At 47.0% G+C, this 12,826-nt stretch overlaps 1 protein-coding gene across 2 annotated transcripts in view; it reads left to right on the forward strand.

Annotated features, from left to right (window-relative positions):
• Window positions 1-2,986: 2,986 nt before the first annotated feature.
• The window catches only part of MCTP2 (multiple C2 and transmembrane domain containing 2), a 161,682-nt gene continuing 151,842 nt past the window's right edge, over window positions 2,987-12,826 (forward strand). Inside the window, exon 1 of one of the 2 annotated variants that reach the window (XM_039844054.1) lies at window positions 2,987-3,107. The gene's annotated coding sequence lies outside the window, so the exon portion shown is untranslated. The remainder of the gene's footprint in view (window positions 3,108-12,826) is intronic. The other variant, XM_039844055.1, reaches the window with a different exon arrangement.

The following is a 12,826-nucleotide window of genomic DNA, read 5'->3' on the forward strand; positions in this document are numbered from 1 at the left end:
GGTCATCTTAAAACAGGCACCAGAATTTTAAAAGCAATGACACCTGACCAACATTCCATTCAACAAGCACATTCGACAAGCCATTCCCACAGCTGAGCCTCAGACGCTTCTCACTGTGGCAACACCCCGAGTCATCCAGCAAAGGCGATTCTACGCGGGGCCACAGCCAGGCTAGAAGGAATGAAACACGAGGTCTTTGGCTCTGGTTATTTAGCTAAATAAGTGGAATTCCTACTACCAGACATAGAAATGTTGGCAGCCAGGGAATACCCTTGAGCAAGGTTAAGCTTCACCGAGAAAAAGAAATTTGGGTTTTACCTATGTGATGAATGGGGGACAATATCTCTTAAGATTCACTCTCCATGTCTCTAAGAATTTTAACTTTTTTGAAGCAACTATTACCTGGCCATGGAAATTCTTACCCATAAAATCTGTAATATATATAAAAGTAACACTTTGAGTGACTTACTATCTGTGAACATTTTTAGCTAATTAGCTTATGTTCAGAGTATGTCTAGGTATTTGAAATAATTTGCTAGAGAAGATTATTATTAATAAGACAATTAAATACTGGCGTTGGCTTCTAAAGAAAGGCTCTGTAATAAATTTTTCTGAGTAATTAGAAAGTAGACTTAGGGCCACTCCTTTGTTCAAGAAGCTGAAACCCTACCAATCGCCTGCAGAAAAACGCAGTTAAGTGGCACAGTTTAGTCTTAAATGAGTCACTAAATTTGGTCTCTCTGCACCTACCACTAGAAAAAGGGGATATGCTTTCTATAGCTTGTCATGGCAATTATACGATAGGAAAAATTATGAGTAAATATAATAACAAAAACTCTTCGCACTAACAATAAAAGGAACGCCATTCTCTCAATGCCATCAGCAGAGTACATATGCACAGATGTACACGCTGCAAACATCTGCCACTTAGACAATGGACAAAACTTTGCCTGAATCATACCCTGGTAGGTCTAGATCTATATGTTTTTATCTCAACTGTTTCTTAGCGCAGCTTTTATTGGTCTAGAAATGATGAGAAGTACTAATGGAGGAAGATGTGAGGGATGCTGGGTGTGAAGGTCTTGTCACTGTTAGCAGATCTCAGAAACCTTCCTCTTGGGCGTTCAAGGGACTTACATCTCTAAAGTTCGCCTTGAGTTCTCCAGTTTGAGACGGACTGGATTGACTGCATGTCCTGTCCTAGTTCCCCAGGAGCACAGAAGCGTTGGAACCCTCACACCTATGCATTTACAAGCTGGGTCTTCTCTGTTTCAAAGAAGCCTCCTTCAACCTCGTGGGTGACTACCGCAATTGTAACTCGTCCTGTTTAAATTGCTCTGGCTCATTCAAACAGGCACAGTGACATTGCTAACATACCTCTACCACAGTGTTTCTAAATGTATGACAGACTGCATCAGCTGTGACAACAAGGAGCACATTGGACCCACGGATGGCACCTCTGCCATTTAAAATTTTAAAGAACTGGTGAAATAGGTTTCTATGCAAGCATGCATGTTACCTAAGCTGTAAAAGCAATCACATCTGGTAGGACTCTAATACAAGTGTGGAGAGTGAGAAATCTCCATTTTAATCATCATATTGATGATGGGGTTGTTTCTTCATAGGCCAAATATCTTGTTGCTCATGTGAATTCCGAAGGCGAGACAGAGGTGACTGCCTATTATAAATGCAGATTTTATTTTTAAAAAGTAACAATTATGACATCGTTGACAGCGCCTTTGTATAAGACTTGGTTCAAGACTTGTTTAAATTAAGAAATTCAGTGTAACAACAGTGTATTGAACATTTTTCAGCCACATATATGAGTCCATCTGCTGTTGTAAGTGCTGCTTGTGGTTTTGTGGTGAAGTTAAACAGGTTAAAGCAACTGCATTATTAGACTATTCCTTGGATAGAACATATTAGAAAGAGGCAGGTAATGTGTTTGGACAATTAAAAAAAACTCAAGGAGTCTGGACAGAGAAGTGTATTATGATGAGGTGGAGGAGGTATGACCTTAGATTTCTGCATCTTTAGATGTTTCACTTTCTATAGCATTTAATGATTGAAAAATGCTGTTAGTCAATTTTGACTCGTGGTTTGGCAGCTGGAACCACAGGACAGAAACTCCACTGCGGCAGGAGTCAGAAGGAAGAAGCTTTCTTTGCGGGTTAGCTCACTATTTTAATTCAGTTGTTAGTCAGCTTTAAAGGTATGGTTGCCGTTTCTCCTCACTGCTCTTTCTCTTCTTCCTTTTATGTTTTATTTCCCCTCGGTTACTTCTGCTCTTCAAGGTAGGGGCGCAGCCCTCAGGCAAAGCACAGTGGAAAAAGCCTAGATTTGTCTCAAGCCTTGAGTTGCTCTGACTCTGCCACGAACTTGATGGGGGTAAGGGGAGGGGTATTTCACACTTCTGAGCCCATTTTAAAATTTTCCTCATTTTAAACCAGAGGTACTATGAAGTGTGTCACACATTTCTGAAAAGTAAATAGGATCACGTTATACTACCACACGCGCGCACCTGGCACGGGTATACCCTCTTGTCAGGGTCAAGGTGGCGAAGATGGAGGCTGCCCTCTTGCCACTGATCTTCAGGGACCTACAGGTGCAAGGTGCACTCCGCTGAGGATCACCGAAGACACGTCATTAAGCAAGCTGAAGTCGGCAAGACACGCTCTTCCTCTTTCCTGACTGCGAACTGAAACGCGAGTGCACCGAACTCCCCTCGCCACTGCCATACTTTTTGGACACGTCTTCCTTTTCCTGTGAGCCAACCCAGAGGCCGGGGCGGCAAGCGACCTCTTCCGCTCGGCCCAGCGCGGTGCCGGGACGCGGCGGCCCGGGTCTTGCAACAGCGGGAGCTCGCGGCAGCCGCGCCCGCGCTCGGTCGGTGGCGGCTCCGAGGTGACGCGGCCGCCTCCTCCCCCGAAGGCGGGGCTGGCGCGCGGGGGCCGAGGAAGTTGCGCGGCGCTCGCCGAGGCCCGCGCCGCGTCCGAGCTGCTCCCTGCGCCGGCGAGCGCGGCGACGGCCACGGCCACGGCCGGGGCGACTGCAGCGCCCGCGCACCTCTGCCGCCCCCTCTGCGGCCCCGGACGCAGCCCGCACAGGTGAGGGCGGGGCCGGGCGCACCTGGCCGGGCGCGCGGGCGGGCGCCGGGGGGCTACCTGCCCTCTCCGGGGGCCGGGGGTCTGCTCGCCACCCAAGTGGGGAGTGGGGGACTCTGAGGGACCAGGCTAGGAATTCGGTGGGGCCGCTACGCCGGGGTCACAAAGTTCAGGGGTCAGAAAGGTGTGCGGAGGACGCGAGGCAGAAACCCGAGGGTGAGGTGCTGGAGAGCGTACTGCGGACGGGGTGCGGGGCGCGGGGCGCGGGGCGCGGGGCGCGGGGCGCGGGGCGCGGGGCGCGGGGCGCGGGGCGTCCTGGGACTTCTTTGCACCTGACGGGACACGCGCTGGGTCTCCTCCCGGGCGCAGCGGAGTTAGTCGCCGTCGCCGCCACCGCCGGGACTCTCGCAGGGGTCAGTCCCGCGCTTGGGTGGGACTTGATGCGCTCGCATGTGGAGACCTGGAGATCCCACTTTGCTTCCCTTAAGGCGGCTGCGGAAAGCCTTGAAGCTGTGTGGTTTCCAGCGTCTTGTCACATTAAAAAAAAAAAGTGATGATGGTGAAGTTGAGGAGCAATTGCTTCCGCAGCTAGTTCCCCAGCGCCCTGTCCCTTCGCTACGCAAATGGCCCGCTGGTGGCCTTTAGAAACGGTCGCGTTTCTATTCACCGGGTTCTAACATCCGAATGAACTTGTGTGCGAGTCAGAGGGTTTCAGCCGCCTCCGGATGCTGCCGCGAGTGTGCCCGAGACGTGACCCTGGCAGCAGGCACTTACAGCCACCAAACAGCTTCCCTGGGAACGCTGGGCCCTTAGAAAACCTGCCTCAGTGACACACGGAATCGCAAACAGGTCTGTGCCTTATGACACCCATTAGTATCATTTTTTGCTTGGGTCAGCAGCCTTCCCGTTTCACAAATATTTTTGTCACACCTGTTAAGGGGGAACATCTGGGAGAGCCGGGCTGGCGTCTTGTTTGGTAGCCCAGGTGTTGACACAGAGGGGAGTTTTAGGGCACAGGTTCGCTCACGTGGACGTTTAGAGAGAGACCAGTGGCCCATTGTGCTTTTGCTCCCGCGGCTCCTGTTTAACCTCTGGGAATAAGCATTTAAATGTAGGGAGGATGTAAATCTATGAAGAACATCTGTCATTAGCTGGGTCTGTCACCCAGTGACAAGGATTATCAAAACCGTCCTTAAAATAAGGCCTTTAAGAATCAACTCTGCCAAGCCCTGTGGTAGGCACTTTATCTTGTTGCATGAAATATACAAACTAGATCTCACTCCCCTGCCCCAGCACAGACGGGAAACTGAGGCAGGGAAGAATCCAGCGATTTGTTCAAGGTAACCGGTGACCTGGGAATTGAATGTGGATATTTCTGAGTGCAAGTCTCATGCCTTTTCACCATTCCATGCTGCTGCGAGACAGTATAAATCTGATTTAATGGAAATAAGAATTTATATTCATAAAACGATCCACATCCTGGCAGTTAAAGTAACCTTCATGACTAAAACGAGCACTGTTTTCACTCTACTTGTGTGGTTAAACAAGTAGAATGAAATTCTGGGACAAGAACATGTACAGTTACTTCAAAATATGAAATTTATTGTGTGTCTTCCTTAACATATTTTAAGCACCTGATATATCCAAGTGAGGCAAATTAGTAAAACCGTGTATGTATTCCTTGCGTATTGTACATTGAAGTAACAGCTAGTTTTTTTTATTTATGTGCTTTAACGTATTTCAGCTTGATCTCTTTACATAGCTTCCAGGTTAATAGACGGCACTGTTGTCACCTAGAAAGGACTTTGTGTCTGCGTATAAATCTAAAGTCACACTTGAATGACTAGAACTAATATTTATTTTAAAAGATATATCGATTTTTTTTTCTTAAGTTTTCTCTAGAAATGTAGAGTATGGCAGTGTGCTTACTCAGAACCCTAAAATTCCTACTCTAGCCTTTGAGTAAATGAACCTTAACAACTCAACTGACAATTTCTTTAAGGGCTCGTAAACCACAAAAGTGATTTTCAAATTAAAATTATTATACAGTATAGGATGAGAATGAAAATAGTGCTTAGAATTTTAAATAGTATTTCTTAATATGGAGAGCACTTGCTTGCTTAAAACCTTCCTTATAATTGTTAGTAATTACACACAAAAATTGAGGGGTTTTATATGTAATTTAGCTGAAGGTGTTGAAGAAAGTGCTTTTTGTTGAAGAAAGTTTTTTTGCCTGTGTTGGAGAACTCAGGTAGGACATTCTGCCTAGATCCTGCTTTTGGCAGTGAAATTGACAATACACCTTGAACTTCTCCTTAGAAGCATTTCAGATCCTGCCTAGAGGTGTTTAAGAAGGTGTGCTCGGCTTGGTTAAGATGCTGTCGAGGGAGAGCAGGGAGTGGTGATGAATTAGAGGAATTTCCCAGGAAAACCGAAGGGCCAAGGAGCAGGGTACATAGGGAGTGTGAAACGGGCAGATCCAGATTTTGTGAGACCTAAATGGCAAGCAATTTGGGAATCCTCTTGAAGAAAAAGAATAGAAAATTAGCTATGAAAATGAATAGTGATTTCGAATGAGAAAGAGAAAGTACAGCGATTTGCTGTAGAGTTCTGGGTCTGCTGAGATCCTTTTGGGCAATTTACCAGAAGTGCTTTACAAAGAGATGCTTCCTGATTGCAGCCTGGCTCCCCCGCCCCAACCTGAGAACACGCAACATCTTCTAGCAGCTTCTAACAATTGGTAGGGGCCTCTGTGAGTGAGTGGCCAGAAGCTGAGCTCCATGACCTTCAAAGATTAAGAGGAACGGTGTGGTTGGAGGCAGAGGACGCATGGTCCATTGAACATAGGAGAGACTGCCGTCTGGCCTGGGAAGGACCCTGTGCTCCTGGGGGCCTGGGGCACTTCGTGTCTAGTGAACAGTCTGAGATGAAGGCCCCCGAGCCGGTGGTCTCCAGGACCTTCCAGTTCAGTTGGTTCTCCAGGGATGCTTTTGGCTGTCAGCTCTCCTGGTTTTCATTCTAATGGCCGCCACTTATTGAAGGTTTTCGGTGTCCCAGGCATGAGTAAGGCAAGGTCCCAATTGCCAGGGAGCTTCCGGTCTGATTTCAGTGATGCCAGCCCAGTGTTGTAGGTGCGGGTGCGGAGGCCTGGAGCTCCTGGTGCTTGAGCTGAGTTGGGAATGGCTGGTGGGGCTGCTGAGATGGAGGAGTCCAGGAAGGGCGCGCTGGTATGCGGAGGCCACAGGAAGCCCTGCGGGTTGGAAGCCCACACTCTCCTCCACCGATTCAGTGAAGCCCCTCGTCTCTGTTTCTGAGCATGTCCTTCCAGACTGTTTCTAACACGTTCTCAGAAGCATGTGTCCTCAGGCCCCACCCCGGAAGCTCTATGTCTGAAACACAGCAATCTGTGTTTTAAGAAGCCTTCCAGATGATTCTGTAACTGAAGTTCAGGAACTGCTGCTCATCGTATTTCAGAGAACAGGGAGGGAGGGCACAAGACCCCCCCAGTAGAGCTGGACGGACTGGAGAGAGGCTAATTCTAGGGCCAGTACAGCGTTATGGTAATTGTAATTTATGTCACTGTCACTATCATTTACTGAGTACTCAGATTGTGCTGGGCATTGTGCTAAGAATGATGAACTCTTTTAACCGTTAGCCCAGCCCTACCAGGCGGGACTATTATCACCTCCATTTACATGCGAGAAACCTGAGTTGCAGAGAGAAGGGAGGTTTCTTTCCAGCAGCTGTAAGGATTTAAGCGCAGGCCTTGTGGTTCTAGCGCCTTCCGCTGCATCCCGCCCTGCAGAGTCTGCCCGCGTCTTTGTTGTGGTGGGTACTGGGGGAGAGCCTGAGGGCAGGCCCGAGACTTCGGGGAATGGCGTTATTTAAGAACCTTAGTCATTTGCTCATCACTTGGGGTTAGCAAATTTTCCTTTAGGGACAAAATGCCAGATTAGAAAGGAAGAATGTTGCTGTCATTCACTCCTACTGCAAATTTGTAAAGTTTCATAAAGGGATGGACATGACTGTGTGTACATGGTCGCCTAACGTGGAAGTGCCTCCCCCCACGTGACTAGGGGCTCACATGGATCTCCCCAGGGCGTGACACTGGGAGGCGGCCTTGTTTCCGAATGTGGGACTGCATCTGGATACTAGCGTGGAGGCTTCTCTCCTAAAGGGCAACGGAGAACTCGACGATGATGGTGTGTTTTGTGGTTAAGACTTGGAAAGTATCTAGAAGAGCAGTGTCTTGCATTTAACGTACTTTTTTTTGAAATAAATAATTGTTATATTCACAATTCTGTGCACTTTATGACAGAACATCCCCATCATGTTAGGCAACGTGAGTAAGACTGTGCAGCTATAGATACCCGTATATACGTGAGCATGTAGAATGAGGGTTTGCCTGTGGGTGTGAAACTCAAGTTACTGTGTCTTTACTTCTCTCCCCCAGTGACAAGTGTTTAGATAAACATCGAGTTAATGGCGGAGGCAGAACACAATTCTGAGAGTACCAGCTGTGTCGTGCATGCATTCATTCATTCGTATAGTCGTTTACTGTTTGACCAGTTGTGCTAAGTGTTAGTATTAGCTGCTGGAAGGAAACACAACAGTGACCAGACAGACGTGATTTGTACAGACAGCAAAGAAGTTGCTCTGCAGTGTTCTGGGTGAGTGGAGGCGGAGTCAGTTGGAGAGGAGTTAATTTCTCGTAGTCGAGGAACGAGGTTGTAGGCCATGACTTAAGGCACTAGGGAAGCAGAGGTGCGGGGGGATTTGCGGGACATCTGGGAGACCAACAGAGGTGACCAGGCGGATCGGGTGAGGACAGGGAGGGAATGCTGGGGATGGGGATGAGCTCTGTGCCTTGGGCCCCTGGGTTGGTGCCAGTAACACAAGTCAGGACTAGAGGAGGAGACTACTTTTAGAGAATCAAAATGAGCTTTATGGACATTGGGAGTCTGAAGTGTCTGGATGACTGCACGGCAGAGGTGTTGGATGGACAGTTGGCTATGACAAGGGTCTGAAGTCCAGAAAAGAGGTTGGCAATACAGAGATTTGGAAGAACTGGTCTTCAGGTGTTGTTGAATAATTGACTAATTACCGATTGAATAATACAGCTGCTCTAACAACCGAATCATTCAATTCAACAATTGAATGATGCTGTCTTCCAAGGAGAGTGGGTCAGTGAGAAGTGGGTCATGAAAGAACTGTGGACCTTTCTTCTGGCTAGCCTGGGTAGGAACAAGCCCCAATTCTTTAGATGAGAAAGATGGAAAAGTTTAATATGTTTGCCCGTCTGAGCTCAGGCCTGTAGGGAGGTCCTCAGTGAGCAAAAGCAAACAGAGCTGGCAGAGCAGGAGAATCACAAGGGGCTTGTTGAAAGCTGGTTTTCAGAATCTGAGCCCACGCCATTGTCACAAGGTGAAATGGTTACCATCCATCCTCTTAATTTATTGTCTGTTCTTAAAGACACTCACCCACTTTTTATATATAGCATGTTCGTTGTAAATTACTCCTATGAAATTGAGGGCTGGGTTCTTTTGAGGAACTGAAAATTTAGGGTAGCCTGGGTTTCAAACAAGAATATTCATGGGAGATCTGTGAACTGATCAGGAAAACCAAAAAGAAAGAATTTAGCGTATCTCTGTCAGGGTGATCATGTTCAGATCCAAGTTGCAACTGAGGTGACAATACAAGAAACAAACAAACAAACAAAAGCCACAAACCAAACCAGAAACGAATATAAATAATTATTGCATAATACTTTTTTTTTTGGTGGTGGTCGTGAGAGATGTTAGGGTTTAGTCCAAGAATTTAGGTATATATCAGAACACAATAGTGCCTGGACCCAGTAACCCACGTTATTGTTAGAATTGTCCAGCCTAATGTGAAAGATTTCATATTCAGAAAATCAGCTTGGTGTTCTAGGGTTGTGGTCTGGAAATGACCTTTGGGGTCAAGCTCTTCCACCTCCAGATGTCCTCTCCTGAACCAGCTCGGGTCCAGAGATGATGCGGGCTTGCCGCCCTCACGTGGTCAGTTGGTAACAAAGTCGGTCTAGTAAAACACGTCTGCAGTTCTCTGTCCTACGGTGACAAGCTTATCCGGCTCAGTCTTTATCTGTTTCTGGAAAAGACGCATGATTTCCACTCTCCATCCCCTGAGAGTCTACTTCCATGCAGGCCCTGCTCCTTTCCTCCTTATCTTCTCTTCGTTGTGTTTGTCGAGTACTTTCTTCCCACGGAGATGAGCGTTTTGAACCTTGCAGGAGTCCTCGGCGGAAGTTGCCCTTAGCATTTTGGGCCTGTCTAAACAGGTACGATTTCTCCAACATGTCTTTCATTCTCTTAAATCTCATGTAAGCTGCCACGGAGACATTTAGTCTTAGCCACGAATGAGAAAGAAGGTTCTCTGGAAGTTTCCTGTGTTAATATTGAACCAGAAACATGGCAGAATCGAGAAGATACAGGATGGATTGTTTTTAAATACTACGAACTATTTATGTGACCCCCCCTTCCTCAAACAAAACAAAGCAGTTCGAACACATAGGCGTGATCCTGCCTGGTCATTAATAACAGATTCTCATTCAGTCATTTATCAATTAACTACTTCCTTTCCAACTTCCAGCCTTGTGTCAATGTCTAGCTTTATCACCATGAGCTCAAGATGCTAAATCACTAATTTGTTCCTTAGTCTTTGGGTTCAGTCGCCAATATGTGCCTTTTCATTGATAGTTATTTTTCCCCTTAGTGGAAGTTTTTTGCTTTTTCCGGTTTACAGGGTATACAGACTTGCTTCCGTATTTCATGTACTGTGCCAGCTCCCTGACATGGCCGAGCTACTAGATGCAGCATTATCTTGTTCACTTTGATTCTCTCAGGAACCCTACTAGTGAGAGTCCTTCCCATTTTATGGACGCGAACACTGAGGCTCAGAAAAGGCAAGTAACCTGGGCAGGGTCACCCAATTGCATGGAACTTTAACAGCTCACCCCCCGCCCCCTACTATTCCAGTCCAAGCCCTCCGTCATCTAGTTTCAACCTTTCCACCCTGCCTTGCTTCCCGAGAAGGTGAGTAGCCACAGACTAGACTAGGATTCCAGGACGTCTCTGCGTCCTTAGGCGCGGCCGCTCTGGCTCCCCAAGGCGAATGCAGAGCTGAAGCCCTTCGCCACAAAGGCTGCTTTCATGGCTGCACCGGGGACGCCCTGGAGCCCTGCTGAACCTTCTTCTGGACAGGAGTTGGCACGGTCTGGAGAAATATGTCACCTTAGACAGTTTCCTGCCGGGAGACTGTGAATCTCTGAAGTTGGATGTTCTAGAAAGGTCTCCCTCCTTCGTCTGACCCAAGTGAGGCCTTACCAAAGAATCGTTGTAATAGATTTGTGGAACAAAGCAAGCAGTCGCCCACATCTAAACACCACGCGCAGTTCCTGAGTGTTCACGTGAGAGCGACCTCACTGTTTTTGTTTTCAGATTGATGTAAGTTTTTTAAATACATACAGAAGTCGATGTTTCAAAACCCCGATAACATTCCTGTGGGGCTGTTGATCTGATCTAGGTGCTTTTTGTTATTTGCTCACTTACTTATTCGTTCATTCACCATTCATTCGTTCATTCATCATTCATTCATTCATTTATAAGCAGAAAGCCCATTTATCAAATGAGATCTTTTAAGGGTCCATAGTATACAAATGAGGTTGATTTTCTGGTTGGTGTGGTCTTGGAGAAGCTGGAGTTAACTTCTGCTGAATGTTCTACTTATTTCCAAGAGGGCTTCTGAGACACCTGTGGACCCTCCCTTAGTCTGGACATAGAGTGTGGCCTATTAGGCTCCGACAGCAGGTGCCGAAGCTGACATGGTGACAGGGGGGAGCAGGAGGATGCAGCTGAAGCTCCTGAGCGCCCTACAGTCTGACGCCAGCCCCATGCAGGGCCTCGCGCGCCTCTGCGTAGAATACACATCAGTGTGGTCTGCGTTCATTCCAGTGAGAAGCCGGTCATTTTAGCATATGTAGTGAACGATAAATGGTTTTCTTTGGTTAAACTAAGTATTTTTTCACGTAAATTCTAGATGTAAATTCTGCAAATTCTGGTCAATTCTAGATGTCTTGTTGGTGTGATTTTAGTACTTTCTCTTGTCTTCGGGAAATCTGGCCAGTGGGAAAACCTGCCTGTGAAACGTTATTTTTTGCTAGCAGCTGTGGGTCATCTAGTTATCACTTATAAAGCATCAATTTTATTGTCGCTTTTAACATTATGTGATAAAGCATGGCGTGAAGTGGTATAGAGCACAACCCCTTTACATGCACACATATATTTACACTATGTGCTGATCTATGAATATATAAATATATTTGTTTTTCTGAAAATGAGCGTAGAAACTTGCTAGTTCTGTTATGGAGGTGGTCTGGTCTAGGCTGGGTTACTTTTCATTGCATGTCTCTCTCACAATCATGATCTCCTAAAGGCACACCTCGAAGAAACATCGCCAGGGTTGATTGGTCGGCGACACGACAGACCTTTATAGTTGTCTATAAAATGTCATTTATAAAAAAGTCATCCTTGGACATGAGACTATTACAAATACTTTATTTTTTAAAAATATTTTGTAGCTTTTCAAAAGACTTTGGTATTTATTATCCGATTGATTTCATCAACTAAGTATCTTTTTCTGAGATCAGGAGAACTCGCACCACAGTTTATGGGAGCTGAAGTGGTTGGGGAGAGGGAATTTCAGAGTCCCTCTCTCCACTCAACACGGCTTCCTGGAGGCCACCTCTGAGGAGGAGGGCGTGGGGTGGGGCCACTTGAGAAACATCCACCCCAGCAAGCCAGCTGTGGAGGCCCAAGCTAGGTTCCCTTAACTCACCACCAGCTCTGCCACGTGTTGGACTTCACCATCTCCAGAATGCTCCGGTTTTTTGTCTGTTAAATTGAGATGAAAATACGTACCTTGGGGGCCACGAATAGTGGTGATAATTCCTGCAGAGTGCCCTGCATGTAATAGGTACTTCATCAATTCCTACTATTCGGGGAAAAAGGGCGTCTGGCTACTTGGCGATCAGCAAACCTGCAGAGGTGCGGGTAAGTGAGTGCCCACGGTGCCGTGGCAGCTTTTCTGCAGCGATCAGACACCTCGCACTGTAGATGCGCCGTTCCACACTTTCTTCTAAGTCAGTCTTGAGGTCAGAAAGCAGATATTGGACATGTACACATTCTGTCGACGGGGCTGGTTTTAGCTTTTTCTTGGTGATTCCAGTATAATTCGATGAAAGCGCAGCCCACTGGGAGGAACTTGGCTGTTCCCTAAACGTATCTGGACGGAAGAATACCTCGGAGGGCGGCAGCTACCCAATGGCTGCATTCATTTCACTTGCCTATATTTCTGATTGCCCCTTGCACCTCAGGAAAAGAAGGAAAGAAAAAAGGATGGATATGATTTCCTGTTTTTCATGGGGCAGTGGAGAAAACAGAAGTGGTTCATTGTTTCAAACGTCTTATCTCCTTGGAGAGTCAAGCTGTAGCTTCACAGATTATTAGTGGTTTCCTCCTGGGAGCAGAGAGGATTTTCAAGGCTGGCGAGGTCTGCTTAGGGTGAGAGGGGAGGAACATGAGGCCTGAGTCGGGAAGGACAGGGAGGAAGCGACCTTAAGAGGCTTGTAGAGGTCACCGGGGTGAGGTGGGCACTGTTTATATCTGTTCCTCCATGTTGTGTGG

Source organism: Pteropus medius, unplaced genomic scaffold (genome assembly GCF_902729225.1).
Source record: "Pteropus medius unplaced genomic scaffold, Ma_sr-lr_union100, whole genome shotgun sequence".
NCBI classification, from domain to species: Eukaryota; Metazoa; Chordata; class Mammalia; order Chiroptera; family Pteropodidae; genus Pteropus; species Pteropus medius.